General features: G+C 37.1%; 1 long non-coding RNA gene across 1 annotated transcript; it reads left to right on the top strand.

Moving 5' to 3' along the window:
* The first annotated feature begins 10,499 nt into the window (after nucleotides 1-10,499).
* Nucleotides 10,500-22,339, top strand: LOC138743017 (uncharacterized). Its single transcript, XR_011344596.1, has 4 exons — nucleotides 10,500-10,595; nucleotides 11,125-11,203; nucleotides 12,397-12,458; nucleotides 21,645-22,339. It is a non-coding gene; the product is annotated as an uncharacterized lncRNA (long non-coding RNA).
* Nucleotides 22,340-22,791: the final 452 nt, after the last annotated feature.

The following is a 22,791-nucleotide window of genomic DNA, read 5'->3' on the forward strand; positions in this document are numbered from 1 at the left end:
AAGAAATAGGGATATGTTGTAGTACCAGCATAGAAGGTTGAGAACTTCAATAAGGAAACAGGTTAAAAAAAATTCCTTTCTGAGTGGGACTGTTCAGGCTGTCTTTCAATTTCATTCTACATTCCTAATTCTAAATTTGTGTTAAAAGCTTTCAGAAACTTCTAATTTCTAGCAATGACATTCATGAGAAAGATGGGAGGATTGCTGGATCTGACGCAATGACAGCGCTGCCGCTGGTGCAGACCTGAGAAAGTGGTGAGTGCAGACACAGCTCTGTTCTGAAGATTTAACCGCCCGGTCCTAATGCTGATGACTCTGTACAGGCTTTAAATGGCCTATTAAAGAAGCCAACTGTGTTGATAGTAAAATCCTGCAAATGCATGTCTGTGACCAAGATGGAGACACCTGTGTTTGGCAGTGGCCATGAGTGGATGCAGACTCTGGGGAGCAGCGGACTTGTGCAGGGCACCAGAAATGGGCAGAACACCATGCCCCCCCAACCCTATTGAGAAAGAGAAGCATGCAAAATGACCCTTCTGGATGGTGACCACAGCAGTGGGCCAATGAGGGCTCAGGAGCTGAAGTACCCACACAGGCCATGGGTGACTTGCAATCAGGGCTACTGCACACTGGTTCATAGCAACTGGGTACTGAAGCTGGGATTTGAGGGTTTTGAGGGAAAGAATGGTTCCCAAAGGCCTTGGGTGCTGAAGACTTCCTGATCAAAGGTTTGAATTGCCGATGAATTGAACAGGAGTCTGTGCGACTGTAGGAGTGCTGAACATGGACACTAAATGTCTCTGAGGGGACTCCCTTTTAATTCTTTTTCTCTCTTTACTGTAAGGAGTGCTGGGCAATACTAATGGCAACTCTTTGTCTGCCTTAATGTATTATGATGTGACAATAAAAAAGGATCCTTTATCTTTGACATCTAATAAGTCATGTAAAACAAGTCAAGTTTGACTGATTGAATGAGAATGGCTTATTATACTCACTTCAAAAATATTCCTGTTTTATTCTCTTTCAATCCAGTATTTTTCACATATCACATTATTTTTGTGTATGTTTGATCAATCATGTCACAAGCAATAAATTTATTCTCTACTTCTTTTATCATTAAGAAGGTGGTGGTGAGCCATCTTGTTGAACTGATGCAACTGATGCCTTACCTGCAGGGAAAATAATCTGTCATGTATATCATGTCACTAAGTGTGGTGTAACCAAAGTTTTATGACTTGCAACATGACTTCCTTACTCTTTACACAATACCCTGCCCCAAGTAATCTATGATTAGTAAGTTGGTATGTGAGTGTAAAGAAAAAGTTTGAAAACCATTGTTTTAAATCATACTTAATTGACTTGTTATGTGTACAGTTTCATAACTCCAAAGGAAATGGGCCAAAGACCATTTTTTCAAGGAAAATATTTCAGTTACAGTTGAGTGTAGAGCAGTGGTTCTCAACCTTCCCTTCCCACTCACATACCACCTTGAGCAATTCCTTACTGATCACAGAGCACTTATGGCATAGGGAATGCTTGGAGTGGTACGTGAGTGGGAAGAAAAAGGTTGAGACCGGTGCAGACTCGAAAGGCCGACATGGCCTGTTTCCACTCTGTAAATGGTTATATGGTTTTATATATATATATATATATATATATATATATATATGTATGTACTCTGGAAATAAATCTGAATAAATAAATGAAGTAGTCCATTTCATGATGATTGTTTGTGATAGAATTCAGGAGTTCAATGAAACAAAACAAATAGGAGCTTTGATGAAGGATTTGAATCTGGTTGATGCTTGGAGGAGAGTAAACCTTACAGAGAAAGACTTTTCCTTTTATTCCTCTGGACATGATTCCTTTTCTAGTATAAATTTTTTTTGGTTTCGGCACATCTGCAAGGTAGAGTATTACAGGTTGAGTATAAAAGTCAGGTTATATCAAATCATTCTATGTAATTTTTTTCCTGTGTAGGTTCAGAAGTAGTACAATCGTCTTACAGATGGAGGTTTAATACAATGCTATAGAAGAAACCGGAGTGAATTACTTTTGTGAAGGAGCAGATTACTTTGTTTTTGGCTGAGAATGTCAATTCAGTATGTAGTAATTTTGTATGTGGGATGCTTTGAAAGCATATTTACGAGGGCAAATTATTAGTTATACTATGAAAGTTAAAAAGCGATATGCGGTGGAAAGCTTATTGTTAGATAAACAAATTGCTGAAATGGAAAAGGAATTTCAGAAAGATGTTACAGAATATTAAAAAAAAACTGTTTTAATGAAGTTGAAATTATGTTATAATATTTTACAAACTTATCAGTAAGAGTGTCTAATTTATCGATCTAAGCAACGTTATTACGAACTGGGTGAGCGAGCTCATGGCAATTAAAAACAGAACAGAACAGACATCACAAATTATTAATGCTGTGAAAAAGATTTCAATAGTTACCTATAAACCTCAGGAAATTAATGATCAGTTTTAGTTATTTTATCAAAAATTATATACTTCTGAGGGAAAGCAGAATGCTGGTTCTATTGAATCCTATTTATCTAAATTAAATTTATCTGTTTTAGGGGAGGATGAGGTTAAAGAATTGAATGCTTCATTTATGGATTTTGAGATTAAAGAGGCTATACAAGAGATGCCAAATGGAAAGTCGCCAGGAGATGATGGATTCTCAGTTGAATTTTATAAAGTATTTTATGAAGATTTATCCTCTATATTTGGAGATGTGTTGCAGCAAGTAACAGAGGAGCAGCTGTTACCAGAATCTTGTTCAAGTGCTATAATTACTGTGATTCCTAAGAAAGATAGGGACCCATTGAAAGTATCTTCGTATAGGCCTATTTCTTTATTAAATGTAGATTATAAAATTATAGCAAAGGTGTTAGCGAAAAGACTTGCCAAATATTCACCTCAGTTGATACATATAGATCAAACAGGTTTTATTAAAAATAGAAATGCATCAGATAATATACTTAGATTGATAACATTAGTCAATGCATTTAGACAGCAACCTAACCATCCAATAGTGGTTGCGCTAGATGCAGAAAAAGCCTTTGATAGGGTCGAGTGAAACTTTTTGTTTAAAGTGTTAGAGAAGTTTAACTTTGGCCCTTATTTTATAGGCTGGGTTAAGGCCTTATATACAAATCCAACTGCTAGGGTGGTGACAAATGGTCAAATTTCCTTATCATTTAACTTAACGCATTCAACTCGACAAGGTTGTCCACTGTCACCAGCCTTATTTGCATTGGCTATTGAATCATTAGCTCAGACAATAAGACAGAATGATAAGATTAAAGGGATGAAAATTGGGGAGGAAGAATATAAGATTAATTTATTTGCAGATGATGTGCTGGTATATTTGACAGAACCGGAACAGCCTTAGAAATATTTACAAGATTATTTGTTAAAATTTCAAGAGCTATCTGGATATAAAGTAAATTGGGATAAGAGTGAAATATTGTCAATTGGGATGGAGATTATTCAGAATATAAACGTGTTATAAAATTGAAGTGGTCAGATAGAATTAAATATTTGGGAGTGGTAGTAAACACAGACTACCAGTCTTTATATAAATTGAATTATGTCTCTTTATTAAAAAGGATTAAAATGGATTTGATTAAATGGAAAGATTTGCCGTTAACATAAATTGGTTGAGTAAATTGTGTTAAAATGAATATTTTTCCTTGAATTCAATTATTTGTTTCAGTCTATAACATGTTTACCTTCAAAGGGTTTTATTTAGGATCTGAATAGGGCGGTGTGGGAGTTTTTTTATGGAAAGGAAAATTAGCCCGAGTAGCTTTACATAAACTTACATGGAAATATGCTTTGGGGGATTGCAGTTTCAAAATTTTCAAAAACATGTCACTTTCAAAATTATTATGATGCAGCTCAATTGAAATTTGTTAGTAGATTGATGGATGTGGACCAACCTCCGAGTTGGGCAAAGGTAGAAATGGCTTGTATATCTGAAGTTGAGATACATCAGTTTATATTTAAATGGAATGTGGAATATATTGCAGGAATGTAATATGCCAGTATTAAAACATTTGTTTATGATATGGGTTAAAAGAAACAGGGATTTAGGATCAAAGGGTATATTACCAATTCAAACCCCATTATATCATAACCAGCTTATTCCTTTTACAATGTTTAATAATAATTTAAAGAGATGGAATTCTCAGGGCATAAAGATAATTCAGGACTGTTTTGAAGAAGGCCAATTTCTTTCTTTTATTCAATTGAGGGAGAAATTTGATATATCTGTAAATTCTCTGTTTGTGTATTATCAACTCAGAGCTTTGATAAAAGATAATTATGGTAAAGAGATGAATTTACCCATGTTTTTTTTTTTTAATTTTTTTATTTTTCACACCATAAATCACATTAGCCATGATATACACTATTTCTTTTCACACATGTACAGTGACTTTTTCTCCCCCCCCCCTTTCCTCCCAAACCACCCCCCCACCCCCCCCTCTCATCCATTTTAGGTATACAATCTAGGTTGCATTAAGCCAGTCAGACAATGTTGTCATTCAACAAAATTACACCAGAAATTCTACTGAGTCCATTCTTTTCTTTCCTTCTCCTTCCATCAACTTAGGTAATGTTTGTCCCCGGTAGGTTTTCGCTATTGTATTTAATGTAAGGCTCCTATACTTGTTCGAATATTTCAATATTATTTCTTAACCAATATGTTATTTTTTCTAATGGAATACATTTATTCATTTAAATTTGGTAGTTTCTTCCTTTTAATTTGGTTATGTATTCCATTAATATTTAAAGACATATAGTTCAGCGTAGCCCTTTTATATTTTGTTTATCTTCTCTTTCCATTTTTCCATCATTACCTTTCCTCCTTTTCCATTTCTGTTTTCTTATTTTCAACTCTTTATAAGACAACATTCCTACAACATCTAACATTTTCCTTATTCTCCTATTTCTATCTTATTTATCCCCAATCTCCCCTTCACCTCCTGAGTTGTCCTTTATCCCTTGTCGGACAACCACATCTCCCCTCTCCATTTGGATTTGCGAATCCACTCGCAAGCGTCAACTGATTGTGCAGTGACCGCTATTTCCCCCCACCCCGCCTCCCCCAGAAAAGATTTCACTTTTCATATGTCACAAAGGTCCCTCTTTTAATTCCCTCCTTATTCTCTCTATTCCATTACCTTCCCTTATTAATTCTTGTCTATACTATCTATATTTTCCTCTAAGTACAGATACATTCATGTATGCTCATTGTCTCTATTCACTCTTATACCTCTTTACCTGCATACATATCAATCGTGATCATTTTTACTCTCATTACCCGTCTTCATCCCTCAGTCTATTTTTGTCTTTACCCACATACATATCAGTCGTGATCATTTTAACTCTCATTACCCGTCTTCCTCCCTCAGTCTATTTTTGTAATTGTTCTGCAAATTTTCGTGCTTCTTCTGGATCCGAGAATAGTCTGTTTTGCTGTCCTGGAATAAATATTTTCAATACCGCTGGATGCTTTAGTATAAATTTATACCCTTTCTTCCATAAAATCGCCTTTGCTGTATTGAACTCTTTTCTCTTCTTTAGGAGTTCAAAACTTATATCTGGATAAATGAAGATTTTTTGCCCTTTATACTCCAGTGGTTTGTTGCCCTCTCTTACTTTTTCCATTGTCTTCTCCAGTACCTTTTCTCTTGTAGTATATCTTAGGAATTTTACTACAATAGATCTTGGTTTTTGTTGTGGTTGTGGTTTAGAGGCTAATACTCTATGTGCCCTTTCTATTTCCATTTCATGCTGTAGTTCTGGACATCCTAGGGTCTTAGGGATCCACTCTTTTATAAACTCCCTCATATTCTTGCCTTCTTCATCTTCCTTAAGGCCCACTATCTTTATGTTATTTCTTCTGTTATGGTTTTCCATTGTATCTATTTTTTGAGCTAGTAGTTCTTGTGTCTCTTTAGTTTTTTTATTAGATTTCTCCAATTTCTTTTTTAAGTCTTCTACCTCCATTTCTGCTGCTATTGCCCGCTCTTCCATCTTGTCCATTTTTTTTCCCATTTCTGTTAAGGTCATCTCCATTTTAATTATTTTCTCCTCTGTGTTGTTTATTCTTTTTCTTAAATCCTTAAATTCCTGTGTTTGCCATTCTTTAAATGACTCCATGTATCCTTTAATAAGAGCAAGTATATCCTTTACCTTGCCTATCTTTTCTTCTTCTATTTCACCATACTCTTCCTCTTCTTCTTCCTCTGGGTTGACCATCTGTTGTTTCTTTGTTGCCCTTTCCTCCTCTTCTATCTTGTTTCTATTGTCTTCTGTGGTCTCTTCTTGCTGCAGGTGTTCTGCAGCTGTCGTTGCCGGCTGTGGAGATCGACTCCCCAGCTGGTCCCCCCTCCCATCGGTGTGTTTTTTTTCATTCGCATCGCGCATGCGCGAAACTTCGCGCATGCGCGGTTGCGCACTTTTGCTCGGCTCTGCGAGCCATTTTTGTAGTCCATTATTTACCGACCTGAGGGAGCGGGTTTCTCTCTCCGCAGCGGCCCTCTTCGGACAGGTAAGGCCTTCACCTTTTTCCTCCTTTGTCTTCTCTTCCTCTCTTCTTACCGTTGCTTTCGACTTTTCTTTTTTTGTCGCCATCTTCTTTCCACCTTTATACTCACTTTTCTGTAACTTTTATTTCTGTGCCTTTGTGTTTTCTCTTGTTTTTCCCGACTTTTCTGGAGAGGGCTGGAGTTCACCGTCCGGCCACTACTCCATCGCGTGACTCCTCCCCGAATTTACCCATGTTGATGATATTTGAGTCTGATTTCTTTTGTACTTAAGAAAGGTTATATTTGAGATATGTACCAATTATTACAGGATAGTCTGGATGAATCAGAATGGGAAAAATCTAGGCTTAAATGGGAAAGTGATTTAACCTATATTTTTCTAGAAGATAATTGGGAGGTTATGTGTTCTGATAGTATAACTAAAGTGACGAATGTATGTTATGGAATGGTTAATTATAATTTTTTACTTCAGTTATATTTGACTCCAGAGAAGTTGAAAAAATATGGATTTAGTAATTTGGATTCTTGTTTTAGATGTGGACTATGTACTGGAACTTTTTTACATGCTGTTTGGTCTTGTTTTAAAGTACAACCATTTTGGGAAGGAATTAGGTTGGTTTTGGAAAAACTATTTAAGATTAAATTACTGTTAGACCCATCAATCTTTTTGTTGGGATATATGGTTTCTTTGAAAGGAGTAGGGTTGGATAAATTTCAAATTGCATTTGTACATCTAGTGTTATCTTGTAGAGCTCGTCGAAAGAATCAAAGACTTGTTGATCCAAACCAAGGCTTTTATTAGCAAAAGACAGGAGCTCTTCACAGGTGGCCGACCAGTCCGGAATGATCCGACCTGGCTAGGGACACAACCCTTTAAGGCCCAGACAGTAGGCGTGGCTAAGCTCTCAGCCAATCGCTGTAAGCACAGTCGAGATACTGTAACTATATACACTGGTGATAGATCTGTACTATCACATATCTGTAGCATGAAAATGTGTAGCTAGTACTTGGAAGGATAATATATCACACTGGCATAATGAGTTGAGAAATAGTATTATTATGGAAAAAATTACGTAATCTGCAAGATAATTATTCATTTTTTGTTAAAATGTGGTCTTCCTATTTGGAATATATGAACTTAGAAATAGTTTGAAATATTCTTTATAATCACTGTATTATCTTTATATTTGGCTCCCCTAAGGGGGCTGGCTGAAAGGGTGAGAGGGTGGGCGGGGTTTTTGATTTTTGTTTCTTTTTATATATACAAAAAATTGTTTTTTTTCTGTTATGTTTGATTGTAAGTTGTCTAAATTCTTTTAAATAAAGTTTTTTTTTAAAAAAAAAGGAGTTCAATGAAACAAAACTGAAGTTACAGGGATACATTGCCAAATCGGGCTGGTGTATCACCAGGGAAAGGATGTTAAGGTGGTAAAATTCCCATTGAATATGCTGCCTTGTTCTTCGAGCTAGGGAGGTGGTTTAAAAAATGTTAATGGATTTATTCAGAGCATATCATAAATGCCATATACTGCAGCCATTTTGCCATCACGAGGTGTCTAGTAACAACATTTTCTTTGAAACCATCAAACTTTGTTTCAGGTAGTTATGAGCTTCAATCATCTAGCTAAATGTAAATTATTCCATCATACTATTGGCTTGTGCCTTATATAAGCTTTAAAAATCTGATAGCTTGATGATACCTTTTGTCCTGCAAAAAATGTAACCATTTTACCTTTCTTTCCAAGTTCTGACAACCTGAAGTGTTAACTGTTTTTTTTTTCTTTCCACAGATGTTGCCTCTTCAGGCAAGTGTTTCCATAATTTTTTGGTTTTATGAATTCCAGCATCAGCAGATTATATTTATTTATCAATAAAAAATAAACATCAGAAGATTTGTTAAAGATCTTGTCGGAAGATGTAAATTGATTGGGTGTGATTTTCACACCACAATTTTTTTTGCCAGATTTGATTTCAGTCTGCACTGAAAAGTTTCCAAAATTTACCATTTTTATATAGGAAAGCTCTTTGAGCATCATGGAAGTGTGTAGCAAAATACATATTGCTCAACCAAGCATGTCTTCCAAAATAAAATGTATTTGGACTTTGGAGACACAATGAGTGAAATATTTAATTATACTTTAGGGTTTGAATTCTGCTCATTCACTTAAAATGGGTCATATAGTGTCTGGAGTATGCACGGTGATCTTGTTGCAAGGGCATGATGTATGTGTTCTAATTGTAGGAACAGTACTGCCAACAAAAGAATTGAGCAACTCTTGAATTTACCAAAATACTAAAGATGAATTTGATAATTCTATCATTAAAATCCTTTGCAGTTTTCCAACTAAAATCTGCCTGCAACATTATTGGCATTATTGGTAAATATTTGCATATCTTAGTTTTGATTACCTTGGAACCAGCTTATGTGGGGCATTAAATGCACGGCAGGTAAAACTGATAATACAAAATTTTAGTCTCATTCATTCTCACCATTGAACTACCAGAAAGTAATTAAAAAAGCATTGTTTACTAATGGGCATGAGAGAATGAAATCTGTTCTATGGCCCATAGCAACATGGTTGACATTTAACAGCTGCCTTACATAGACTAGCTTGCTACACTTTTCAAGGTCACTTCAGGATGAAGACATGCTGGTCTTGCCTGCAATCCTTTTATTCCACAAATGGCATTTCACAGATTATATTGAAAATACTAAATCTCTTACATTTTCGTTTTGAACAATCAAACTTGGTTATTTAGTTATGAGAATATGATTGAGAACTATAAAGTAGTAAAGGATATATTTTGTCTCAGCATTGCTTATTGTATGGCTTGAAATTAAATCTATTTCAGGAAAAAAAACTCTTTAAAACCTTTTGGCTTATTTTGTATGACATTTCAAAAGCAGAACCTTAGACTTTTCAAGCTGCTGACAACCTCATTCTAGTTCATTCTCTGCATTTATTTAACTCAGCTTTTATTGCCAGACATTATTCAAAGTCTGAATTAGTGGCTTTGCTGAAGTGCACGTGCCTGGTGTCTTCTGTCAATACCCATTATCCAAGATACCATTCCACCCAGATAATCTGCACTACTCGTCAATCTTAGCAGCAGCACAAAGATGAGCTTTTGTTTTCCCTTGAACATTAAATTACAACCTGTCTTTCATCCATTCAGGGGTTTTATATCTTAAACTGAAGCAGCTAGTTCTTTCTAAATATACCTAAAATTGAGTTCACAAAAATTAAAAAAAAAACTGGAGTGTCAAATGGGCTGCAAAATATAGGATCGAAGTCCAGCCTTTGTGGATATTTTAAGCAATTTTATTGAGATATCTGGCATCCATCAAACTGTACAGAGTATGGGTTAGAGCACGTGTGTACAAATAACTATCAAAACCCTTTTACTAAAACAAAAATGATTGCACGATGACACTCACGTATTGCAACCATGTCCTTAAAAGATAAAATAATAACTATCTGAAACCTCTGCAGTTTTTATTTGGAAATGATAATCATTCATGGATTTGTTTTCTTTTATTTGCACAATTTATTTTCTGTTCTCTTTTGATAGTTTTGCACCTACTTTTGATAATGTCAGGTTTTCTCCTTTACAATCCTATCTTATTGTTACATTTATACCAAGCTCTTATTTTGATATTGTCCGTCAGTAGTCTCAGCTGTACTGTCCATAGGTCCTCAACTTCAGTGAGTGATGTATTAACAGAGGAGATCTTCTAACAGTTAATGTTGATAGGAATCTTCTGCTGTGTAGGAAGGGATGTACATATCCATATGATATTAATTTAAAAACGTGCATTTAAACAAATAGATAGTGGATACCATTAAGAAAATCTAAGCCATCTGTTAATTCCTAATATTGCAATGATAAATAACAAATTTTACATGAATGTTTCATGAAATATTTCAGTTGTTCCTTTTATAACAATGAAAGGAAATGTTTTGGAACAAATTACAACCACAACAGGACCTCATATTGAAAGTGAAAGGTTTTAGGAGGAACATAGTTCAAAGGTAAGTTAAGACCTACCTGTTGTAATCAGTCTTTAAGTTTGACTTGTTTTTTTTTACTGAGCAGGTAGCAAGGGGAGTAGTTAAGAATTTATTTTTGAAACAGTTATCGTTTTTAAACAGCCGCTGTGATAATTTCCCATCAACAATTTTCACACTTACCTTCCGGAGTGGCCGTTCACTCAGAAAGGACTTTTTCACTAAATACCTGAGTTGAGGTAATTTCGTAGCCTGGACGTGGATGGACGTCAACCATCTCTGCTGTTCCACAAGAGGCAATTGTGTCCATATTACCCACAATGCCTGGTGCTCCAGAAACTGCTCCATCTACTTCACTTTAAAAACAGCACAAACTGCAATTACTGTGATTGTAATTACATTATATGTTATTAAAATTACAATGATCTACAATAGCAATGAAAGGGGAGTGGTTTCCTTGGGCGGAGGGATTTTTGCAATGCAGGGGGTTCAGGGAGTACTGCAAGCCATCAATTATACCCTTTCCCTATTCCCTCTCTCTCTCCCCCACCAGTCACTCCAAGAGAGGGTTCTGCAGCCAGTGGTCGGTGAGAGGATGTGCCAGACACAGGGCAGAACTGGCCAGATGACAGGTGAATAATGAATTTTGAAGTGGGTGAATTACCTCACAATGTTTCAGACCACCTAAAGTTCAGTTTAGACTGCAGACAGTCCGCAAAAATATCTACGCCTGTGGCAGTAAAAATTTTGGAATGGGTCTCTCATTTCTGTTCTGAACTTTTTACACAGCCTGAGCTGCGGGATATTTTCAAAAATTTCCCATTATGCAGTGGCTATGTAAAAACCATAAGTGAAACCCCTGGTACCCAGCACCAAAGGGGGATTAATAGATGCCGGATAAGTCAATTTTCTGGTTGCTTGAGACGGCGTGTTGTGTGAATGAACTAATAGTGAGGTGTGCCAATTTTAAACATCTGTATTTTTCACCCATTTATTTACTGTGATTTTTTTTTTCCAATTGCCTAAGGTTACCGGTTGCTTGAATTCTGGATAACAGGGATTTTACTGTAATAAGTAAAGGGATGAGATGACATCATCTTGGCCCAATTCCTACTTTAACCAATGGCTTAATCATCAATCTCATTTATTTCCCCAGCTAAAGGGAAGTGGAGCGTTCCACCGTATTTCCCATTCCTTTTCCCAGATTCAAGGCCTTCCAAAATGGCCTCATTGTTACCTACGTGGAGGTGGTCCTAAGATATGGCTTCTTGCTGCTAGGTATTTCAATCTTCGTGCCTCCACAATCTGCCCGTTATAACTCTCATGAGTTAAAGCCACTCAGGCCATATGCTGTCAAGCTTAGAGATTTTCAAGATCATTGGTTTAGTGGCTGAAGACCACATTCAATGAGATGGAGACTGGACGAGGCAAGTTCTGTTTGAATTGTGTTGAGGTTCTCCTAGTGCTATCTAATCCTGATCTGTCATTCCTTTCATTTTGAGGGCATCTCCCAATCTGATTTAGTAACACAACTGAATGAAAAATCAAAATTTCCATAAATTTTAAATTCAGGCCAACAAGAGTTTTAATGTATTAATCTCTTGAAAATTTAGTAGAGTATGGAAAAAGATAACATTGTATACCAACACTACAAAAAGCACATAATAGCATAAAAAGAATGTACATTTCTAATGGTTACTTCCCTGAGATTAAAGAGGATAATTGTTAAATGTATTTTGTCAATAATCACAGCATAAAATACAGTTAATGTTCAAAACAAGTTAGAACTATGATTAACTGTTTTAATTTCCTACCACAATTACAGACAGCCACTGAAATATATTTTGTTGATAGAAATGCAGTTCCTGGAACGAGTGTCGCTAAAGGGTAAGAAATGAGATTGATGATTACAATCATCTTTCTCCAACACCCATACACGAGTTATATTATACACTGTTCCAGCACTGATTATGAATATTGTTTTCCAGAATTTCCTTAAACAATATTAAGATAAAGTTAGTTTTAAAACTAAGTATTTGGGCTTGTTTGTCTGGTATTACTTCATTACAAATAACATGCATGTGTTAACCCATGTTGAATGTGATATGTAAAATGAAAGGAATGTAGGTTTCATTTTTCAGATGAACATAATGAAAATCGATACAATTCTGTTCAGGCAATCCTAAGGGCATTGATTCAATTAATTTTGCCACACATCATATCAAAGCAAATTTAATTGTAGATGATACAAACATAATATTTCAGATTTGCTTTTTCTTTCTATGTAAATACTGAATGCTTTAAAGGCAACAAAGTTTGAAAATGAACCTCATTGGTATAACTGGAAGTAATTTAGACAAAGTGATATATTCTCCTGCAATTATATCATACTCACAAAATCTATGAACCAATTTAGTGGCCATGACCATATTTTCAATAATTGCTCTGTCTTCTTTTAAAGAGTGACATTATTTAGATATTGAGTGAATGAAAAGGTGTAATAGACACAGAACACTACAGCACAGTACAGGCCCTTGGACCAACCTGTATATTCCGACCCAAAAAAATGCAGAACCTTCCCAATCTTGTAACCTCTATTTTTCTTTCATCCATGTGCCTGTCTAAGAGTCTTTTAAATGCCCCTAATGCTCTAACCGCCAACACCATCCCTGGCAACATTCCAGTCAGCCACAACTCCCTGCTGTCTCCACTAAACTTTCCTTTCTTCACTTTGTATGGATGTCGTCTGGTGTTTGCTACACCTACCCTGGGTAAAAGGTGGTGGCTTCACTCCAAAAAGAATATTAAAAGTATTATTCGTAAAAGGTCCATAAAGAAATTACAATATCCATGTCAAAGAAAATGTGAAAAGCAATAAAGATCAGTTAAATGTCAGGGGAGAGCTCGAACCCAGTACTATTGTCCTACAGGTCTCTTTCCAAAGCATTTTAATCAAATACAGAATAAAAGGAAATCACTGAATATTCACTTTATGCCTATCCTTATCTGCAGATATGTGTTTCAAATGATATGAATGTTGGAGTTTTTTGGCATTTATTATTCATGAAATTGATAAACATTGGTGACAACTCAATAGTTCTTTATTGTAATCAGTGAAAATTGCCCTATTTTCCATTGAATATTTAATAAACATGCTGAGTGATTCCTTGGGCAACATTACATGTGCATAAATTTGTTGCCATATTTCCTCCAAAACAACACTGCAATGGTACTTCAAAGTGTGTCATTGACTGCAATCTGCTTTGTGATTTGAAGACCTCTTCTTTCATCACATCAGAAATAGGATTTATCAAAAGGCTGATTTCTGTCTGTTGGAGTGATCAGTGCACACGAAACCAATCATTCTATTTGAAATGGGCTTCTGATCATTGTTCACGCTGGGGATTCTGCACCTTAGCACAGAAAGTTGTCGATGGGCAAAAATAGATCTTTTCTGTGGAGTACAAGGGCAAATATCGAAGCAGAGCGATGAGGGACTGTAGGTACTGGAATTTAGAGGGCATAAACACATGGTTGGAGAATCTCAACCAGCCACCCCTTTGCTTCTACAGATGCTGCTTGATCCACTGTCCCTCCAGTAGTTTGATTTTTAAATATTGAACCAATATCTAAGGCACAGCATTTTGCCTCAAATGGGACCTAAAATACTGGAAGGGAATAAATACCGAAGTTCTAATTATGATTACAGTAATTAATTTTTAAAATCTGGTTCATAGTGTTTAAATGACACTGTTAAACAGATCTGAAATAGATTCTAATCTTTTTGCAAAAAAAAATCTGAAATGGTTGCAGAGCAATGCTGGGGAGAAATGGATTATTCCAAGCTGGGACATGTTCATCTTGCATGCTTTCCTTGAAATTCCAAAGCTTTTGGCCTCATTTTAACATTGTTAGTTTAACATTGAAGGTGCTAAGTGGGTCAGCAACCATGAAGGCAAAGGAAAAAGAGGATTCTCGCCGATTTTAGAGACTCTCGTGTCTCCATCTGAAGGCAGATGTTGGGATCCTAGTGGCATATTGCTGGCCTTGATCAGATTAATTTAAGCCATGATATTACCCACAGCACGCATCAGCATTCCTGGTGTGAGGACTGGGGAGCTGGTAAAATAATTCTAAATAGGCCATGCAAATAGATAGGGTGGCAAAGGGGGTGAATGGCTTGCTTGTCATCAATAGGCAGGCCATAAAAAGTAAGGAAGTGATGGTGCAGCTAAATAAAACTTTGTTTCAGCCCCACTAGGAACACTGGGTGCAATTCTGATCACCAATAGGATACAGAAGAAACTCAACAGGATGCTGCTTGGATTAAAGAGTATTAGCTATAAGGACAGGTTGGACAAACTTGCGTCGTTTTCTTTGGAGTATTAGATGCTGAATGGTGTCCAGATAGAAGTTTATAAAATTATGTAAGTCAGAGACATATAGACAGTCCGAATTTTATTCACAATTCCGACTACAGTTCAGCATTTAACACCATCATCCCCTCAAAACTGATCAGCAAACTCTGACATGGGACTCAACACCCCACTGTGTAATTGGATCATGCATTTCCTCACCTCCAGATCTCAATCAGTGAAAATTGTTAAGAACATCTCCTCTACAATCTCCTTCAGTACCGTAGCACCACAGGGCTGTGTTCTTAAGCCCCTGCTCTACTCACTTTACACCTACAACTGTGTGGCTCCATACAACAATGACACCATCTGCAAATTTGTCAACGATACCACGGTAGTAAATTGTATAAACGAAGATGATACATCAGCGTACAGGAGAGAGGTTGAAAACTTGACTGAATGGTACACCAACAACAACCTTACACACAATGTCACCAAAACTAAGAAGCTGATTGTTGATTTCAGGAAGGGAAAGCCAGAGGTTTACCATTGAGTGGTCATTTCAGGATCAGAGGTGGAGAGGGTGAACAAATTTAAGTTCTTGGGAGTCACTATCTCAGAGTAACTTTCCTGGTCCTAACACACTAAGGGCTTTGTGAAGAAAGCAGGTCAGTGCCTCGACTTCCTCAGGAATTTATGGAGGTTTGGTATGACTCCAGAAACCCTGGCAAATTTCTACAGATGTGTGGTGGAAAGTGTGCTGAATGGCTGCATCATGGTCTTGCATAGGGACACCAATAACCCTGAGCATAAAGCCCTCCAAAATGTAGTAGACACAGCCCAGGACTTTACAGGCAAAACCCTCCCACTTTTAAGAACATCTGCAGGGAATGCAGCCATCGGAGAGCAGCAGCAATCATCAAGGATCCTCACCACCACCCAGCACACGCTCTGTTCATGCTGTTGCTGTCGGGAAAAAGGAATAGGTGCCACAAGACTCTCACCACCAGGTTCAGAAATGGCTGCTATCCCTCCTTCAACGGACGCTCTATGACAAACTCAATCAGAGGCTCATTTAAGACCTCTTACATGTGCACTTTATTTATTTTTTGTTTATTTTCTCTGTATTGCCCAGTCAGTTTGTTTACATTTGTTATCTGTTAACAGCTTTTTTATTTGTTTAAATGTGTACACTGTGTAGAATTGTTTTTTTTTGCACTATCAATAAGTGGTATTTCTGCCTCACCCACAGGAAAAAAAGAATCTCAGGGTTGTATGTGATGTCATGTATGTACTCTGACAATAAATCTGAAATAAAAAAGATAAAAATGCGAAACATGCATTTAAGGTGGGGAGAGGGAAGTATAAAAGAGATGTGTGAGGCAGGTTTTTACACAGAGAGTGAAAGGGGTCTGGAAAAGGCTGCCAAGAAAGGTGGGAGAAGATAGGATGGTTAAATTTAAGAGCCTTCTAGATCAACACATAAATATACAGGGACTAGAGGGAGAGGGATATGTACCATACAAAAGCAGCAGATTTAGTGCAATTTGTTTAGCGGAGACATTGTGAGCCAAAGGGCCTGTCCCTGCGCTACATTGTTCTATGCTCTAAAGGCTGACAGCAGCAACTCACCAAAGTCAAGGATGATACACCACTTCTTCTGGCTCCAAATTAGATAAGTTTTAAGTTAATAAGTATCTTTTTATAAGGCCCTTCACCAATCTCCTAAGAGCAGTTGGTTGGATGGCATTTAGAACAGGAGACACTATATATGTTATTCATGATGCATGTTCCATTCAATTCTGACCCATTTAAGAAATTAAAGTTCTGAGTATCTAGTTATGGCAATTCCTCCCCTCTCAGGATCATTAATCTAGTCACCACACCATCACCAACAAAGTGACACCATATTTCATATCATCTCATTCTTTATGAACCAAGTGTCACAACTCAAACATTCAGAGACATGGTTACCAGTATCACAGGAATTGTAATTCCGAGGTTAAACCTCTGCAACAAATTTCAGTCATAATCTCGTTAAGGAGGGATGACGCCTCAACCATTGGCCATTTAAGTTCACTTAAGGCCATTGCAACAGAAACAGTTATAGAAACTTAGCAACCTTTGTGTTCACAAGATCACAAGAAAAAGGAACAGAAGTACACACACCAAACTACTGTAGATCAGATACCAGTAACGGCGCAGCAAATTGTAGATCGAATGAGAAAAGATCAGGTGCTTGCAAAGGTGTATGAACACACCCTGTCAGGATGGGCAAATCATAGGAGATGCATCGCTGCAACCATATTTCACACCTCAACACAAGCTGTCCTTGGAAGATGGATGCATTCTATGGGGTAGACAAGTTGTCATCCCAGATGTGCAACACCAGCACATATTCAATGAGTTACATGAATGTCATCCCGGCATGAGCTGAATGAAGGTTCTCATATGATCATTCATTTGATGGCCTGGTATTGACCAGGGTATTGAAGACACAGTGCACACTTGTTCTATGTGTGTTCAAGCTCATAACACACCTAAACAAGATCCATTGCTACTCTGGCCTTGGGCCATTGAGCCATGGCGGAGAATTCACCTTGACTTTCCCAAAGTCAAAGGTCAGCAATTTCTACTTGCAGTAGACAGCCATTTGAAATGACTGGAAGCATTTCCGATGGGTAGCACTACATCATCTGCTACCATCACTGCACTGCGATCCCTATTTGCCTGTTTTGGATTGTCCTTACAGGTAGTAAGTGATAATGGTCCACAGTTTATATCTTGAGTTTGCATCATTCTTCAAGGGTAATGGCATCAACCACACCATGTGCCTGCCATACCACCCAGCCAGCAAAGGTTCAGCCAAAAGGAATGTTCAAGCGGCTTCTTGAAAAATCTGACAAGAAGCTACTCATCCATCAAAAGGTAGCAAGCATGTTGTTTCATGACAGAAATGTACCCCACACAACCACATTCTGCAAGCTCAGCTTTCTTTCATGAAGCCCAGTCTCAAACAGAAAGTAGAGAGAAACAAATCACAGCTAAAGATTAAGGAGATGGGGGACATCCCAAAATGCAATCATTTGATCTTTATCAAACAATGAGAGGAGGGAAGGAAAGATGGCTACCGGGACTATAGTATCAATAAATGGGCCGCTCACATATCTGGTTAGAGTACGAGGAAACAATGGAAGAGTTGTTCATGCAGATCATTTGATCCCAGATGACTCTAGGAGTAAGGAATCTGCAGATGACCTGTCTGAACCGCACACACTTGTTGATTTAAATGATGATAGTTCCGACCCTCAGCTCACTAATTCTGATATTAGTGACCAATCACTCCCAGCTCAAATCAACAAAAAATCCCATTCTCATAGCCAATTTTATGTATTGGAGAAACTATGAGTATAGTTTGAAGTTAATATACACAGTCAAAAGAACAGAGACAAGGCACACATGACTTGATAGAGTGAGAGCTAAAGCTCAAGTGGTTTATTCTCACAGCACATGGATCAAGTCACATCCCAAGGCGGTTCAGTCATAGCTGAACAGAGCTGACATCCTTTAGTGGACATTTCTTGGGTAATAATATGCAACAGATCATTGACATAAAACAATGAGATCAATGACTCAGCATAATTGCCTAGTCACGAAAGACTTATATCATCATCGATGCTGACTTCTAGGATGCTACACTAATCATGTTATTTCTTCCCTGATATCGATGTTAATTAATTTCCCTCTACACTAGCACTTTTAGGACACCTCCTACCATTGCTTGATGATTTTTCTATCATTATAATATAGTTCAGAAGTAAATATGGGCCTAAGAGTCTCACCTGGAGCTGTGGCTTAGTGGATGACATTCTTACCTCAGAGTTAGAGACAGTAGATTGTGGTTTCAAGTCTCATTGTAAAGACCAGCTCAGAATGAGTTTACACTTTTGCAGGTGCTGTCTTTGAGATGTGATTTTAAAAGAAGCCCTCCAAGGTGAATGTAAAAAGATTGCACAGCATTTTCATCACTGAAGAGCAAAAGATTTCCCCTTTATCTCCTGGCGAACGTTTACCACTTCAGTCAATATAAAAAAATTGGATTACTTTGTCATTATCAGAAAGATGTTGTGGGAGCTCATAACACGCATGTGATAATGAAAGAGTAATCTGGTTTTTGTGAAGTCGAGTGAGGTAGTTACTGATTTTTCTAAACTTCAATAGTGTCTACACTTCAAAAGTATTTGATCATCTGTAAAGCTCTTTTGTAATATCCCAAGGTCATGAGAGGTGTTGCAGGACCTGAATCCTTGTTTCTTACTGTATTTTCCCTGAAGCCCTCTTCCTTCTTCTGAAGTTACACTCTAGTGTTCAAGTAAAGAGAAATTATTGTGAGAATGGAGCCTTCAAAAGGCATTAGTGGCTTTTATTTAAGTACATAACAAGTGGTGGGAACCAGAGAACATTACAATACAGGAACAAGCCCTTCAAGCCAAGTAGTCCTTGCCGAGCTATTTATTCCATCTAATCTCATTGAACTGTACCCAGACCATAGCCCATCATTACCCTCCCATCCATGTACCTATCCAATCTTCTTTTAAATGATGAAATCAAACCCACCTCCACTACTTCATCTGGCAGCTCATTCTGCTCTCTCACCATCCGCTGACTGAAGAAGTTCCTCTTACTGTTCAAAATAAATGGAATATAGGAAATGAAGCAATCTGTCCTAGCAGGGAAACAATTGGGATCAAAGAAGTGGGACATGGCACAGATGTCTTATACAACTTTAGCAGGATATCCCAATTGCTGTATCCAGTACTTTGATTAATGAAAAGCTCTCTTCATGACACTATTTACCTGTGATGCCACTTTTAAGGAATTATCCATCTGTATTCACAGACCCATTGTTCTACTTTTGTTTTGCAGTTGACCACCATTTATCATGTAAGCCCTACCCTAGTTTGTCTTCCCAAAGTGCAGGACCTTATACCTTATTCCATCTGGCACTTGCAGCCCATTTTTCCAGTGGATCTAGGTCCTGCTGCAAGCTTTGAATGCCTTCAAAGGGAAGAAAAGATATGATTATATTTTCAGTGGATTGAAAAGGACACGTATTGCTATAATTAAATCCTTCTTGGCATTTCTTCATGGGCTATTATTGAAATTTTCTTCACTTGGGAGATTTGTTAAAGGAATAGGTGTCACTGCTTTTCAGTTCAGTGGAGCCCAAGAAACAAATGGGGTATGAGAAGCAGTCCAATTTTTGAAATTCAATAATCAACTATGGTCAGTATAGACCTTTTACAGCAAAGTAAAATACTCAAGGGAGTCAGATGGTAGTAGGATGGATCCAAGTCAATGAAAGCAGAATGTAATTGCTTTGCAATATTTCTGTGACTTGAATGGAGATCTGCTGAGCTCAGTAACCCTTTCTTTCATTGATGATTTAGTGGTGGAGTGTTTATTAAGGAAAATTATACAGGTGATATAGAAAATTATCAACTGGATAATGATGATTAGAAATGGACAGTTACGTTGAGCAGAGAAGTAACAAATAGAATTTCATCTGGAAAAAGTGAGGAATGGAACACGTCTAAAATATGGTCAATCAGAAGGCATACAAGATATTTTCTTTTATTGTCCAAGGTATAGAGTAGAAAAGCAAGAAAGTTATTCCCCAAGACCTACATTAAATATCTCTGTCACAGCTGGAGTACCATGTATAGTTCTGATCACATTAATGGGGAAGATAGGAGGAGATTTATGAGAAAAATGGAGAATCATAGAGCAAGATTAAGAAAACTGGGGGTGTTTTTTTTAGAACTGAAACAGCTACGCAGAAGTACAAAAATCCACATGGAAATGAAAGAAATGAAATATTGCCTGGGGGGGGTGGTACTTTAGGCAAATTAACTAGTTGGTGCTTGGCACATCACCGAACGCATTTTTAAAATCCTGAGACTGAGAATCCTAAAACAAACCCTACAGTTTGAATGACCTCACTTGGCATGCCCCGTTATTGCAGAATGTGCAAACAAAACCAGGTCTAAAGGGGGGGCCCAATTAGACAGAATTGCAGGAAAGAGAGTCTTAGTGTTGGCAGTGTCAAGAGAGTCAGGATTCAAAAAATGTGTTGGGGCAAGTTTTGTGAGAGGGGTTGTGTGTATGAAAGGTAATGAGGCTGAAGTCAGAACTAGCAAAGAGTTCAAGCTGGGTTTTGTGAGCAGAAGAGGTCAGGAGGATAATGGTTACGAATCATGCTCTATTGTTAAAAAGGTGACTAAACTTCAGTAATTCATTGTTGACAGAGGCGTAACTTAATTTACTCTCAAATTCCTTACCTTAAACAAACTTATTGAATTAATTCATAGTTTTCACATCAAGCAAATTAACATACAAACATAACATTAAAAAAAATTAGGATGATAAATTCATTTTTCCATTTATTTATACTATTTTCAAATATTTGATAGAAAATCAATAAAATGTTAGGAACATCAGTGCACTCTATTTTTGCTCTTAATATTATGGCCATATCTGGTTTGTTGTGACAGTGACGTTAACTAACAAATGAGGAGGATAAAGTGGGATGTGAAAATCAAATTTTAGGAATACAGAAAATCCACAAAGAAAAATTAAAGACATTTTATAGCACGCTTCTGAACTTGGAACAGTTTAAAATGACTCAAACTAATTGTTGTTTTTGTTTTATTCTTAGGTTGTACTGTCCTTCAATTTGGGCTTTGAAATGATAATGAGGGAGTACAAAATAGGCTGCATACTTATAATGTTAAAAGGGATAACTTCAAATGCTGCATTTCTAAAGTGACCTCTCAATCAACCTTAATTGAACAAACATTGTGCAAGAGGTGATTTATATCAGCTACGGTGGAGCAGAAAAAAAGAATAACTCTACTTTTTGACTTATTACAACAATCCGTTCTCACTGTTGACAGCTTACTATTCTTTTTACCATCTATTGACTGGATTTTGCAAGATAATTACGTCAAAGCTGTCCACATTGACCATGATTACTCCATATCGGTGACAGAAACATTGTGATTCCACTCATGTGCATGCAGATATTCCAAAGTTGCAGGCAGAGATTGGTTGCTGGGCAGCAGTTTGTTCTTTGACACTGGATTTCTCATGGAGAAGAAATTCGCTATTAAGTGAATGACACTCATGCTTAATGTTCTCAGAAAAGCACTGTCAGGTCCAAAATGGTTCAGGGGCCCTTCTACCATTGCTGCATTTAGCTTGTACTCCTGTAAGTATTAAATGATGCGGCTCTGTCTTACAATATACTGTAGTTGCAAATTATGTTAAAAATAGTAAATTGCAAAGACTGGACAGATTGCATAAGTTTAAAAATCATCAACAATGTTTTAAAACATAAATTGTTGAAAATGTATATGTTTTTTGAAAAGAGTTTATAAAGGCATTGCATAGTTTTTGGAAATACTTGGAAGGGTTTTATATTTTAACAGGCTCTTTGAAAGATTTCAGAGATTTGCTGGTTGTGATTAAATCTGGGAACAAGTTTTAGCGAAGCTGTGATTTTTTTGAATTGTCCTTCACTATAACACAAATATAGTGTGAATCAGTAACATGGTAAATCTTTTCAGCGATTTTTAGATGTTCATCCAATTTTGCTCACATTGAATGAAGTGGAGCAGCACAGTTAGTATATCGGTTCGAGCAACGCTATTACAGCTCCAGCAACCCAGATTTCAACCCAGCACTGTCTGTACATTCTCTCTGTTTCTGTGTGGGTTTCCCCCAGATGCTCTGATTTTCTCCCACCCTTCAAAACGTACGGGGTTTGTAGATTAATCGATGTATTTAGGTGGAACAGACTCGTG

The sequence above is a fragment of the Narcine bancroftii genome, chromosome 9 (assembly GCF_036971445.1).
Source record: "Narcine bancroftii isolate sNarBan1 chromosome 9, sNarBan1.hap1, whole genome shotgun sequence".
NCBI classification, from domain to species: domain Eukaryota; kingdom Metazoa; phylum Chordata; class Chondrichthyes; order Torpediniformes; family Narcinidae; genus Narcine; species Narcine bancroftii.